Source organism: Chiloscyllium plagiosum, chromosome 2, assembly GCF_004010195.1.
Source record: "Chiloscyllium plagiosum isolate BGI_BamShark_2017 chromosome 2, ASM401019v2, whole genome shotgun sequence".
Lineage (NCBI taxonomy): Eukaryota > Metazoa > Chordata > Chondrichthyes > Orectolobiformes > Hemiscylliidae > Chiloscyllium > Chiloscyllium plagiosum.
Genome location: NC_057711.1, coordinates 80,201,594 through 80,214,556, shown reverse-complemented (window position 1 = coordinate 80,214,556; position 12,963 = coordinate 80,201,594). Strand labels below are relative to the sequence as shown.

The 12,963-nt window shown below is 39.3% G+C and overlaps 1 long non-coding RNA gene across 1 annotated transcript in view; it reads right to left on the bottom strand.

Moving 5' to 3' along the window:
- LOC122539291 overlaps nucleotides 1-6,330 on the bottom strand; it is a 31,537-nt gene extending 25,207 nt beyond the window's left edge. Inside the window, exon 1 of the long non-coding RNA XR_006309023.1 lies at nucleotides 6,246-6,330. This is a non-coding gene — a long non-coding RNA (uncharacterized LOC122539291). The remainder of the gene's footprint in view (nucleotides 1-6,245) is intronic.
- Between the last annotated feature and the right edge of the window lie 6,633 nt (nucleotides 6,331-12,963).

Sequence of the window (12,963 nt, the reverse complement as noted above, 5' to 3'; positions counted from 1 at the left end):
CATTGGGAAAATGGAGTTGACTGGGTGACTTCACAAAACATTTTCAGTCTGCCTGCAAAAAAGACTCCAGTTGCCTGCCACTTTAACACACTGCTGTTACCATCTCTGTCTCAGGCTTGATGCAGTACTCCAGCGAAGCTCAGTTTAACCTCATTTTCCACTTGGGGACCCTATAGCCTTGTGGACTCAATATCAAGTTTGATAAATTTAGGGCTTTAGCTCTCTAAAATCCTTACCCCAACTCCCACACACTAGGCCTTGTTATCATGTAGTCTGCTATTATACACAATCCATTGTTAGCCACTAACAGTTCCCATTAATAGCTATTCACCCTCTTAGCCAGATTGTTATCCAATCCTTTGTCTATCCAACCTTCTTCTGTCTCTCTGGGCTCTATCCCCAGCTATCATTTACTTCTCACAATCTCCTCCCCACCCTACCTTCTGCATATAAACTGACATTTTCCTAGCCACCATCAGTTCTGAGGGAAGGTCACTGGAACCGAAATTTGATTTCTTTCCATGGATGCTGCCAAATCTCCTGAGCTTTTCTAGCAACTTCTGTTTTTGGTTCTGATTTCCAGCATCCACTGTTCTTTTGTTTTTTTTCTCTGTAGAAAAAGTGTTTACTTCAGTGAGGTTTAAAGCAAACAGGGAATCAGCGATGACTCCATGCATCTCTGCAGGCAAGGTTGAATTCTATCTTCCAGTTTTCTTAAAGGGAATGCATTGACGTTCAATGCTGGGAGGTATACATCTCCCCTCTTCCTCATAGCACATTGGCCTGCTGAGAGAAGTTGCACACAGCTGTCTCCATGGACAGTTTGGCTGTTGGCAGACATGAGCATGAACCTGCAGTCCATTGCTGCGTTGAGTATTGATGACAAGGTGAGTTTAATCTTTTTTAGGTTAACTGCTATCCTCCAGTATGCTGAAACATTTTATGGTAATTTAGTAATCTGCACAAACTCTAAAACATTGAAGACTAACCAATGAAGGAAAGGAGAAAAGGAGAGCTTCAGCTTGCTGTCTATCATGATGAACTTCACTGCATAACCCTTAGACCCATGTAGACTTAAAACCTGAAAAGCTACATAACCTGAATACCAGGCCATGTTGCTGCTATGTCTCAGTTACTCTTACTATTTCCAGAACAGTGAGGAGGATGTATAACCTGAGTCATTCATTCAGGAGCAGGTTTCAATGAATATTTGACAATGCATCATTCTATTATGGTCTCTTGGATGTCTCTCACAGTTAATTTCCCAATCCTCATTATCGGCCACAGAGGATGTCTCAATGTCTTATTTTGTCTGTGTCTAGGACATCTCCTTTGCATGCTGCAGTTGTGAAGGACACAGACTGCCACAACGATGTAGCCTATTGCATCTTGGCAACTGTTATGACCTCTGGTGGTCACATTTGAAATCTGGCATTGCTGGTTACAGATGAACTGAACATTGATGGAGTGGAAGGAGATAAATTCTGATGATCGGTTACTCTCAAAGCAAAGTCCATAGTACTCCCCACCGAGGGAGATGCCAGTGATGCTGGACATTCTCACTGCCTGATCTACTGACTTTATTTGTCACTGTAAAAGAATGTCAATGTCACTGGAGAAGATGCCTCAGTGACATTCCAGATACATTTGTGGGCCAAAGATTGGGAGCTGATGTTTGCTGCTTAGATTGAGCTGTCAACATTTAAAATTCAGGGAATCAGGATGGGATGGATACTCATTCCTTGCAAACGCAAGTCCTGCTCCAGTAGATTTTACATTTCAGTGATGATGACCTGAGATATCCTTAATCTGTGTCTGCCTCTGGTTTCTGAGAGCTGCAGATAATGAAAGCTGTACCAGCAGAATCGGGGTCTGGTCATTGTCCTCTGTCTCCTTGAGAGATCTTCACCTTCTTCTCCCTCTGGAGACTGTGTGGGAGCTGTGGAGGTTGCTGTTTTGCCTGGGCTTGCTGACAATATTAAGATTGATGCCTTCATTGACACTGTCAACACCTGTTCAACAAAGCTACGAAGGAATCCTTCAGTTGTGGGAATGATGGCAATAGAACAATGTATCAATAATGATACTCCTGATCCCTCGCATCAATCACCAGGAAGTGACATTATGCTTGGTACAGCATGGCATGAAGGCTTTGTCAGAAAGGCAATGTCATGTCTTGACATGGATCTCCAAGCTATAGAGCCTTACCCTGACATATGCTGCATTGAGGAAATATCCATTGTAACAGCGCACCTTCCCAAACAAAGCCACCCTTGGACACCACAGACCATCACTGACTTGCACACTTACAGTTTGGTGCGAGAATATGACAGTTCCAAAGCATTGCTTTCTAGTGTAAGGTATGAAAAATAATGCAGAAATAGCAAATCCAGATGAAGCTTTTTTTGAAAATTGCATCTGCATAGCTTTGCTTCTCTGATATGACAAGTAATTGTCAAGATTACTCGAATCCATAATTTTATTGTTAACTATTGCCAAATGAAATACTTTTCATTTAAATCCAATTTGATGGCAAATGGGTGGCATTAACCAATCAAAGGATGCATAATGCATGGCTCCACCAAGGCCACATATGTGAAGAATTATATGCTCTGCCCCGAAGAGATCTGTCAAGCTTCCCACACTTCCATTCAATCCTTTTATATTTCTGTTGATATTCACTGTTCAACTTGAGTTGTGACTTTACAAAGTGCCAAATCATTGTTAGCCAAGCATTCTCCTCATGCTGAATCCAAAACTAGTGGAAACCAACATCTCAGCCCACGTGCACACCCCCTCCCCCCATCCGACCCTCCCGCCATGCTGTACAAAATCCCACTCTTCTATATTGAATTATGCAATCTCATTATCATCATTGCCTCAGTAACCCAGTCCAATGGAACCCTTGATATGAGCTTTCCACTTTCCTCAAGACTCCACAAACTGCCCCAAATAAGCCCTGATCATTAATACCTGAAACCCCCAGAAGTAATTAAGGCCTTGCCAACTGTCATCACTCCTGCACACCCCACCAGTCCACAACTCTACTAACTTTTCAGGACAGCCCTTATTGAGCATAGCCCTGCTAAATGTCCCTGTAATCTCTGGATTGACTGCAACTACCTGCAGGACTATCCATGGTCCAATCTCTCGACTGCAATGATGCTGATATCTGACTCCAGTAGAGCAAGCATCTGATTAATCACAGCCAACTCCCTCCAACAGGAATCGGGTGAGCCTCTTCACTGAGTGTGAATCACACTCCCCCTTTACTCCACTGGTACTTTCTGACTTTCCTGTGTGGTTGGTTGCTTGATGTGAATGGAATGTTTTTGTTGTATATGCCACTGGTACATCCTGTAGGTGTGACATTGATGTAGCACAGTGCCTACAACAACATATCCATCCCTTGATCATTCAATGCCCTGAAACATGATAAGCTGCCTCTCCCCCCACCCCACCACACTCCCACACCCCCACTCCACACTAAATGGGAAGCAAAGCCAGTGTGCCTGGCAACCTTTAAATAATTGCAAAGACAGTGAGTGCTAAAAAATGAAGCTGAGAATCATAAGCTACATCCTGCCTACATGCATGAGATGCACCTGTGTCCTTGCGGCCAAAGTACCTGCAAGGCATAAGTGTCCCTGTGTTCCAAAGTGATGGCACAAGTGGTGTGTGAGTTGGTCTGTAAGCAGTCATTAGCATGTGGTGAAACTGGTGAAAGAGGTAGGTATCCGTATAGCAGGGAAATGGTGGTGAAAGAAGAGTTGGATAAAGGCCCAGAGAAGCAAATGGTAACCGCTTTGACATTCATGTCAGGAATTAGGAGCCACTTAGTTTCTTGTGGAAGGAGGGGAATTGGGAGCTGCATAGAAATGAGGCAGAATTAGCTCATAATAAGATGCAAATGAGATAGCTGCTGTACATTAGCAACATTCAGAATTCACCATTGAAGCCCTAAGGGGAAAACTTGAATTGTTTCTCTTGAAACTTGGAATCTGATTTTTCCATCCTTACTGTCCTTTCCAAGTTTTCTCATTACTGTCTTGCCACTCAAGACAGTGGAAAATGCCACTCAGAGTTAAGTTCAGGTTGATGATATTACATCAGAGTAGTGGCTGTTCTACTGTTCTGATGAAAAGACAGTGACATGAAACACTGAGTGAAATCTTGTTGAGATGTTGTGTGTCTTTCCCATCAGCTGAGAGCTAGCAAGAGGCCAATTGCCATTTTTCAAGAAGACTCGCCAAAGCACGCATCAATCAGATAATAATGAGGCTGCGAGTGGATCTTCACCTGAAACCAGATATTGAGGGTGGAAATCCAGCCGAGTGAGAGTTGCCAGCCATCAGAATTTTAGAGAGTTTATTTTATTAAATAACAAGCATATTATTGCTATCACTTATTCCAGTTAATGTTGCTCTTGTGTAATTGGTGAGGTTTGAATCTGTTTCTAATTGTTGGCATTATAAAGGAAATAATAAACAACGCCAATTCACATTCAACTTTAACAATTCATGAACATTCATGAGCCACCATTGATTGTTGTAGTCTAGACAATAGAAAAAGTGTTTGTTGCTCACATTAAGAGGATTGGCAATTAAGGTTATCTAAACCTTGACAGCTATATGATCATACGAAATGCTTGTTTCTATATTAGTGAATGTAAATATAACTCTAGAAATCTTAGCTTTTACCTGTGACTGTATTTTGGAGTATAGTTTCTAGTTAAGCTGAAATGTTCACTTTAAGAACCATTTATTTAATTTAAATCAATGTCAATAATTCAATTACTAATAATAGTGTTAATGGAGCAGAATCTAATAACTTGGCTTGTTTGATATTATCAAATGTACAAACTAGGCAAACTAGGCAGCATCTGCTGCATCATTAGACAAGGTCAGCTTCCACACCAAGCTTTGCTTACGTTCCGCTTCATTGCTATGTCTACATGCATGACTTTAATGGTATTCATTACCATTACCTCAACACTGTTAGGAGGTCATGTTGGGACTGTACAGGATGTTGGTTAGGCCACTTTTGAAATCTTACATGCAATTCTGGTCTCCTTCCTATCGGAAAGATGATGTGAAATTTGAAAGGATTCAGAAAAGATTTACAAGGATGTTGCCAGAGTTGGAGGATTTGAGCTATAGGGAGTGGCTGAATAAGCTGGGGCTGTTTTCCCTGGAACTTCAGAGGCTGAGGGATGACCTTTTGGAGGCTTAAAAATCATGAGGGCATGGATAGGGTAAATAGACAAAGTATTTTCCCTGGAGTAGGGGAGTCCAGAACTAGAGGACATAGGTTTAGATTGAGAAGGGAAAGATATAAAAGAGATCTAAGGGGCAACTTGTTCACACAGAGGATGGTATATGTATGGAATGAGCTGCCAGAGGAAATGGTGGAAGCTGGTACAATTGCAACATTTAAAAGGTGTCTGGATGGGTATATGAATAAGAAGTGATGAGAGGGATATGGGCCGGGTGCTGGCAAAAGGGACTAGATTAAGTTGGGATATCTGGTCGGCATGGACAAGTTGGACCGAAGAGTCTGCTTCTGTGCTGTACATCTCTATGACTCTACGAAAGCTAATCTGCCTTCTTCCCACCTGAAAGGTTACTTATCCTCCATGTTATTCTACCCAGTACTTTTTATGGACATTACGTCTTCCCAAATCTGATATCAAAATCAGGAAGATGATATATTACAGGATAGGCTGACACAACGTTTTGGCTCCAACATTACCCACTCATTTCAACTCAAAGTAATCTGAACAGGCATTATGACCCAGGGATAGTAAGTTAAACCAAGTCAGCCACTATCAGTCAATTTGCAGCCCTGTCATCTTCAAACATTGAATGACTTTGAAAATTGTTCAATTGCTGCCTACACAATTTGACAAATAACAGATGTTGGACACCAAGTTTATAACTTAAACAAAAAAATGTACAATTTATTATTAAGAATGTGACTTTAGGAGAACAAACATAAAATAAAAGGCAAACTAATTAATGGCTACAATCGGAGCCTAATCTTCTTCTAATATACACTCCCATTCACACATCAACAGATTGAATTAAGGGATAAATTAAAGACAAGAATCATTATTTGTGTGTTTGATAACTATTTCACAAAATCCTTTAAAATCAGTTTGTATTACAGGCACGTAGGACAAATATTTTCCAAAATGTCTGATCAATGCAAGCAAATTCCACAGACTTTTGGTGACATTTACTTACTTCTTGGAAACTGGGGTCCTTTTTCTCAAAACTTTCAACAAATCAACAACTAGAGAATAACTAGAGACAACAGCACCAAAACCAAAACCAATCCACCAGCTTCTAAAATAAAACTGTTTCTTGCCCAGAAACTCACTCTGTTATCTCTTTCTTCTTCAGTGTTCTCTGTGATTGGCTGGTCAGTCCCAGGCCTCCCTTGATTGACCAATTCAACATTCAATCAACTGCCAATCTCTGAGCATTACACATCAGTCTGCATTTTCTTTCCATTACAAACATCAGTCTTTTATTATCTTTTTTTGTTTTGAAACAAACTACTGCTCAAAATTCAAAGTTCGATTTTCAGCCACAACTCATAATTCAAAATCAAAAATGAGAAAAATAAAAGAAACATACTGATGATCTCAACACAGGCAGTGTTCTGATTGTACAGTTATGCATACAATATAATGTATAGGAATTCCTTTTTGTTTCTTTGCCTAATGTATCTACTATTCCTCACAACATCAGACAAACAAAATGTTGGGCCACAATAAGCAATTTTTGTGGTACTATTGACATCACAACATTCTTTTTTCCGTAATATTAGAATAGTTAGTGGTTAGATAAATCTATCAAGAGAGTTGCAATCTCAGATTCTAATGTTCCATTCTTGAAAATATCAATAATGATTGAAAAACATCCATGATTATGGATAAATAGTTTACCACACAATTCAATTAAGTATTTCCTACAAAGTTTCACATATATGTCCCAAATGTGAAGTTAAGTTCCCTGGATTCATTTTACCTTACTCTCTCCCTAGATTTTCAAACATAAGATTTGCGGGCACTTAGGAATTCATGATTTCTGCAAATTAGTCAAGATTCAGCCAGCATCAGATCAGAGATACCAAAAGCTGTTAGCTCAGCATTATGTATATTACATTTGTTCACAATGCTTGATGACCTAATAGCTTATTGTTCCTAGTAAATTATGTCCACAAAACATATTTTCTTCAACATACTTTTGTTATTTTCTTTCAAGTGAGTGGGATTTTTCAGACATTAGGATTGGGCAGCGAGACTGTTAATAATTGCAAAGGAACACTCACAAAAACATTTGAAAAATGCTGTAAGAAAGTAGTTACTTGAAAGAAATCAAATCTTTTAAGCAATCAAACTATCCCACATCATTACCTCTGGAGCATCACAGGAGCATACCTTGTCCTTTCCCCCGAAAACCCAATGTTTTCCCTATTTGTGCTGACGACATCCAATTGTACTTCATCACCACCTCTCGTGACCCCTTCACCATCTTTGATTTGTCACGTTGCTTGTCCAAAGTCCATCATTGGAAAAGCAGAAACTAGTACTAAATGATATTGAGAAAACTGAAGTTATTACTTTTGATACTCATTACAGACTCTGAACTTCAACTACCTTACTCCATTCTGTGTATACATTTGGCCTCCTATTGAAAGAAGGATACATGTCCGATGGACATTGTTCAGATGCTGTTGTAAAGTGAAAGATGGATAAATGTACCTGACTAATCTTGACCAGTTTGTAGTAACCCTTTTAAACTCAGGCGCATTGCGCGATAAGATAGCCAAAGGGACAAGAGTCTGGGGAAGGTCCAACAGAACGTCATTGAACAGTTTATCAAGGGAAAGCAATATTTATGAGATTATAATATTGCACTTTAATTAAACTCTACCAATCTCTTCACAGGGTTCTTCAGTAAACAGTCTCAAATCTACTCTGGTTATCTATGTCTGACACATGCTACCAAGGAGTCTCTATACCCTATTCACAGGCCTCTACCACTGTATTTGAACTGTTTGTCTGAAAGGATTGGTAATAGCTGTTCAAGAAGGCTGGGATAGGATGTTCTTCTATCATTGAGGTTTGGCTGATGTTTCAGATCTACAGGATTTGTATGCATGCTATCTTAGCAGTTTCAGGCCTCTCTGGTTTTGATGGGAAGTTGATAGCACAAGGCCTGGCTGCATGAATATTGTCTGTTCCAGTGCTACAGTTTATATTTTGTGACTAGGTTTAAACTTGGCTTTCACACTTCGAGATCTTATCCATGCTCATTAGAAAATGTCAACATCGCTGTAATAATCCTGGTGGTCATGGGACACCTGACCACAGAGGAATGAGCAAGTTGTCTTATGAAGGGAGACTGAACAGACTCAGTTTTCTACTGAAGAGTGAGGGGAACTTAATTAAGTGTATACAATCCTAAGTGGTCTAGATAAAATCCTAAGTGGTCTAGATGTGGAAAGGATGCTTTATAGAAACATTGACAATTGGCTCAGAAGCAGGGCATTTTGCCCTTTGAGTCTGCTGTATCATTCAATATGATCCTGTTCCAGCTTCCACCCATACTTCTTGATTCATTTAGCTCTTAAAACTACATTTATCTGCTTCTTGAATCAATCAGTGTTTTGCCTCAACTTTTTATGACAAAGAATTCCTCAGGCTCTCCACTCCCTAGGTGGACACATTTCTCCTCATTTCAGTCTGAAGTGGCCTACCACAAATCTTTAAATTGTGACTCCTGGTTTGGGACTCCCTAGTCATCGGGAATATCCTTCCTTGTTTACAGTCCTGTTAGAATTCTATAGCTTTCAATGACATCCCCCTTCAAACAAGTCATGGCTATATGTTTGTTAAACAAGTCATGGCTCTCTTGACCAGTTTCCTGCCTTGCACACTCCATAAGCTAAAGTTCCTCAAAGACTCTTCTGCTTGTGTTCTTATGTCCTGCAGTAGTTTGTTAGAAATATTTTTATCCTTGTTTTGAATATCTCCAAGGTCTTGTTCTTCATTTGCTCTGTAATCTTTACCAGGCCTTTAGTCCTCTAAAACATTCAATTCTGATCTCTTTTACATTCCAATCACTGCATCATTATGCGTATGCCTTGTGGGTAGGCCATACATTCTGAAATTCCTTCCCTAAAATACACTGTGTTTCTTTCCCACTTCCTCTCTGCAGGGCATCCATGTTGTTGGCCCTGTCTCTTCCTTGCATGAAGTAGGCAGATCTTCCTTGAAGCAAGGTAGCATGGTCTCATGGTCTACTCAAGTCCTAGTGGAGCTCCCAACTGTTTCACTGGCCTCCAGCCAAGAGTCTTGCAGAATGGTGAAGCAAATTTAATCAACATATTTAACTTCAAGAATACTTCAAACTCATAGTGAGGAACTGTGAAGATTGAATTATGTGGAATAATTGGATAAATTACCCATTATTTACATTAGATGACTGAAAAACCAATGTAATCTAGAATTATTACACTAGAGCCATGGAGAGAACAGTTTTTAGTATTTTAGTTCTCAGTTTGTTATTCAAGCTGGAAGATTGGAATCTGCAATTACTTTTCTTGAATTTTAATGTAACTTACTGGTAAAAGAAAATTAGGAATGCTTATATAATTTCCCCAGGTATTAAAGGTTATGACTGGGGCAACATCAGATGCCAATAGTGGAAACAGTTTTCATACATCTGGATGGATTCAGAAATTAAAATATGCCAAGCTGATTGACATGTATTTTGAAATATAGAAGTGAAAATATTAACCTTTCTCAATAACAATACACACATGCACACACACACACTGGCTAAAGAGAAAAAAAGGACTTTCTTTGCAGAGATCAAGTTTCAAAACCTTTGGCCATGTAATTATTAATTCTTGAAGAATAATGGATGAGGAATCAAAAACTTCCAAATGGCTTTCAGTTTGGTACCCCACTATACTTAGATAGGTGTCACTGGGCATATGTGGTTGTGGCAGCATTGTTTCAGAAGCAGTCCATTCAGGAGAAGTGAAGAAAATGTCTTCCAGGACGCTCAAAGTTTTTCAGGATGAGATGAGTGAGTTTTGCTCTTAGCAGGCTGTACATTAGCTACTCTTTCCAAACAATATTTAAAAGAAAGCTTGCATGAGCCATAAATGCAGATATGTGTAAACAATTCCAAGCAGTTCCATGGTCCAGAGGGCTCTGGCTATATACTTGGCTTAATATTCTCTTCCAGCAAATGGAAGGTCCAAAATGTTGTTTCATTAGTGGTTTGGCATCTCCCTGTCTTTCAAACTGACGAATTTTCACAACTTTTTAAACACAAGCCCTCAAAAAAATATTAATAGTGGAAGCACCTTCATAACAACATAAAGGAGCTGCAGATATGTACCATGCGTGCCTTCAATTGCAAGGAAAAGATTACAGAAACGCAACCTTTGCAATGTTAGTTCCCTGACAAAGTGGTGAATCCAGGCCTCTTAAGTGTCCAGAAAGACTAACCAACCCCTATACAGATTACCTTATCTCATCAAATAAGCATTCTGACAGGAATTGTCGGTTAGGAGCATGACTAAATATATTGGCAGACACTAAGTGTAGACACAGCGTTAAAAGGTAGCTGGAGACAAGGATAATTGGATTTTTATCATCAGTTAACTAATAAACACTGTTTGTATACATAGGTTTCTGAGTTTATTTATTTGCCTGCTTTCAGCATTTGGAGTTTGGACAATGAAAATGTAGATGTTTGTCATGACGAAACTTGGCAGGAGTCTTCTCGAATGAAAACCTCATGGTAGCTTTCTGACTGTCTGGCACTAATGTCTAGAGTACGGGAAGACACATCTTACAAATTGAACAGTAATAAAATTAAAATATTTTCTCTTTGTAAAATGGTGGTCGGGGCCAGAATATGTTAAAATCCATTTGCTTATTTGTCTCTCCCGTCATTTGTGGGAAACTGTAAAATCTGTCGGTCAGGCAGAACCTGTGGAGAGAATAAGTTAATGTTTCAAGTCAATGATCATTCATCAGAGAAGTTCTGATGAAAGATCATTGATGTGTAATGATGACTCTATTTCTCTCCATAGATGTTGCCTCACTGGCTAAAGCATTTACAGCATTTATTGTTTTATGTTAGTTTCCCAGCATTCACAGCACTTTACTTCGGTAAAGTGATTAAACTAGATGGCTTTAGTTTCTGTTTGCTTCCATTGATAAGGATAGAAATTGTACTACTCTCCTCCATGAAGCAACTGTAGTAGTGTTAATCCATCCCGCTAATGTGGGGAAAAGCACTTTCTTCCGACTGGAGTATTAAATCAAACCTATTTTCTTAGTTTAAGGGTGTTGCAGGTCTTCACCTAGTCATTGACTTTTCTTCCCAATGCCTCCACAGAGGCATACAGCCATTTGGGGCACTGATGTCATAAGTCTAGGTTTATACACCCTCTTAAGTGAGTACGTGTGCATGACAAGATGTGTCTTGTATAAAACCTTAATTTCTGATTGGGCTTTTCTGCTGCTTGTTTGATGCACTTTGATGAATAGTCATGGAAACTTTCGAGATAGAAACATTGAACAGTTCATTACATTTCCTTGACAGCATTTACATGAGGCCTATCAGGCCCTAGGGACTTTGTTAAGTCATTATATCAGGTGCAGATCTTTTTTCAGTAGTTTTGAGTGATACACACTGTCTAGAGGTGTCTTGGTATGTGAATAAATTGACTGGACTCAAAAACTTGTTTAGAGATTTCGACAGATTTGCCTTACAAGTGAACTGACAGTTTAATGACATCAGAAAATTCTGGTTGCAAAATCATTTTTCTTCATCATCTTTTTGCATGTGAAATACATCATGCGTGTGACAAATTACAGATCTTGCATAGGTAACCACAACTGTTTCAAGTATGAATTTAATTTCCTATAACTCACGCTTCATTAACTGTTAAAATCTACAAGTGCAAGATTTGCCACAAAACTTTATGTCAATTTGTAGAAACCTGGCAGCAGACTATGGACTGTGTATACAAGGAGGCCACAGAATCCTACATTAACTGGAATTGCCAGGAATACGCCAACAACTGCATCAGCACAGCCTTCTGGCTGGAAGAGTTGACTGAATTCACAGCTTTAAAATCCAGAAACAATAAAACACAGTAAGTAAGTTGCTGATGCATGATTTAATGAAGTAATTAATTGTTTGCATAATTGGGTTGAAATTTCTTCCTGTGGTCAGGATAAAGTTTTATGCTATTCAAACCACATCCTGCCAGAAATAGTCCTCTGATCTGACTTGGCCGTGTCAGCCCAATTCATGACCAGAGGACATGCTCACTCTCCAATGAAGGATGGCTTGACAGCCAAATGGAGATCCTTTAATTTTGTAAATCAGAAACCTCACCATTTGAAGTCCTTTTTGTTGGAGAATCCAGAACAAGGGGTCATATTCCTGTTAACTTTGCAATTCTCACAAACACATTCTTTTCAGATTTAAAAGACTGATTACTGTCTTGTTTAAAGACTGATGACTTTAATTCCTTTCCTGAGATTGTGAAGTCAGAAAATCTTTTTAATCTGGAAGATATTTCAGCTCAAGAGCATCCTTTATGGAAGACTGTTGCTTTCTCATAATATCACGGACCTCTGGACCAGGCAGTTTTCACTTTGTGTAACAATCTTGAATCCCTGAACCAAACATTCTTTTTTCTTGACCATGTCCTGAATCTGTAGATATTGGTTGTGCTGACTCAGTGGACGTTCCCATGGGGTTGTACGTACCAATCCTCATTCTGTGTGAGCAAATTTGTATTCGCATTCTGCAGGTAAAGCTGGACTGAAGTGTGGAGACTCTTCTTCAAACTTGTATTCAAACATTAATACTTCCATTCACTCTTATGATTATAGTATGACTGAAATCAAAATGA